Consider the following 2,471-nt stretch of genomic DNA (forward strand, 5'->3'; position numbering starts at 1 on the left):
TCTAGCTGCATATGTATCAAAAGATGTCCTAGTCGGCCATCACTGGAAAGAGAGGCCCATTGGACACGCAAACTTTATATGCCCCAGTACAGGTGAAACCCAGGGCCAAAAAGTGAGAATGGGTGGGTAGGGGAGTGAGGAGGAGGGTATGGGGGACTTTTGGGAAAGCATTGGAAATGTACTTGAGGAAAATACGTAATTAAAAAAAAATTTTAAAAAATATTCAACAAACAGTAATTATTTTAAGATATATTTTGTTGTTATGTATCCCTTTTCATTTATGATTTTATTAATTTAGATACTCTCTCTGTGCCCTCTAGTTAGTCTGGCTAAGGGTTTATCTATTTTGTTGTCCCACAACTCCTACAGAAATAGAAGCAGCCATTAAAAGTCTCCCAGCCAAAACAAGCCCAGGACCAGATGGGTTTTAGTGCAGAATTATACCAGACCTTCAAAGAAGATCTAATACCAATACTCTTCAAACTATTCCAGAAAATAGAAACAGAAGGAACAGTACCCAGTTCATTCTTTGAAGCCACCGTTATGATGATACCAAAACCACACAAAGACCCAATAAAGAGAGAGTTCTTAAACCTAACACTAATGGAGCTAAAGAATGGCTCTCTGTCCTGTTTCTGTGTCTGTCTCTTTGTCTCTCTGTCTCTCACTCTCTTCAACCTACTCTCCTCTTTCACTTGATATGTGTGTGTGCATATAGATGTGTGTATGTATGCACCAATACACATGGTAAACACAGTATATTATGTTTTTACCTTTATTCATAGCATTTTTCACAAGAATTTTTGCTCATAAAATAGTTTATGTATAGTTCAACAAGATTATATTTTGCATACCTTTCTTACCTTCTATGCCATTTACAAAAATATAAGCCATGACATGAACCATTTGTTTCTCAATATTTGTAAAAAAGTAATTAAAACAAATCTGTAATAAAGTATCTTAATTGTAAGTTGTGTTGTAACGGGGAACTTTTGACTTCATCCTAATTGCCAATTAACTTCCTATGTCTACATCTTCCTTTCCTACCACTATCAATTTAGCTAGGAGTTCTTTCAATTCACAAGAACTCATAAAGCACCATGCTATAATATTGTCCTGCAAAATTGGATATGTGCCCAGTGATGCAACTGATTGTGTAGTAACGATGATTATGGAGTAACAAAGTTCATAGATTTGCTCCAAAAGAGGGGATTCCATGACTAATACTATAGTCCTGATCAAATGCACAAGGTAGATATGTTATAGTCCCTAAAATAAAACCTTTTGTTATTATTTTGTTCTATTCTCTTCAAGTTGAATTGTCTTCTAAATTTTGTCCTTATGAACATAGACTTGGGTTGGTGTCAAATTAGTCAGAAAACCTATTTACATCAATCAGCATTCAACAGAGAGCATAGGAGGTCAAAGTGCTAGGAAGAAAAAAACTGAGTACTAAGCCCTAAAAGGAACATTTTTATTAAGCCCACAACCAACAAGACTTAGCAAGCATCATGGAAAACGAGGTGGAGTGTAAGAGGCAAAGGACAAGGANGAGTGCTGTGAAATGCTGCCTTCTGGTCATGACATGGAAATTACACTCACACATATTCATAGCACCTATGGTATGTGCAAAAGGCAGCAAGATCAAGCCAGCCAAAATTCCTGCACCAAAGGGGAAAGTGATCTTCAGTCCCCACAAACACTTTGGACACTACTGGCCTGTGATGACTGTTGGGACTGGTAAAATCATTCTTTTTGAGGAAGTCACCACTGATAAGATTCCCATGCTCCAGTGGATGGCCCATATCCATGCACATATGAGCAGCACTGATTGGATTTACAGGGGTATTCAAAAGGGAAAAAGAAACATAAAATTGGAAAAGGAATATGTTGAGGAGGATTCTGGCAGAGATAAGGGAGGGAAATGGATGGTTCTTGTGATACTATTTCATTGTACAGATTGTGAAAGCCCCCCCCCCAAAATAAAGACAAGTATAATATAAACAAACATGGAGCTGGTTACATAGCTGTGTGATTATAATCACTTGCTGCTCAAGCATGAAGACTTGAGTTTCATTGGCAACATTAATGGAAAAGATAGTTATACTTGCCTATTCTTTAGGAAGCCTCTTTTCACTTCAGATGGAGTCCACTAGAGAAAGCCACAATTTTTGAAATGCAGAGAACAAAACTGACCATGGAGTGTCCAGACCCATTTGATACAACACAACCCCCCCCACACACACACACAGACCTAAGGCTCAGGGAATGTAGCAGAAGATAGGGTGGGAACACTGTAAAAATCAGATCAGATGTCTACTGCAAGACTATGTAATGGTGTTAGCATTTGGAGGCTGATTATGGGATGGATCCCCTGATATGGCAGTCTCTAGATGGTCCATCCTTTTGTCTCAGCTCCAAACTTTGTCTCTGTAACTCCTTCCATGGGTGTTTTGTTCCCAATTCTAAGA

This window comes from Mus caroli, chromosome 7 (genome assembly GCF_900094665.2).
Source record: "Mus caroli chromosome 7, CAROLI_EIJ_v1.1, whole genome shotgun sequence".
Classification (NCBI taxonomy): Eukaryota; Metazoa; Chordata; class Mammalia; order Rodentia; family Muridae; genus Mus; species Mus caroli.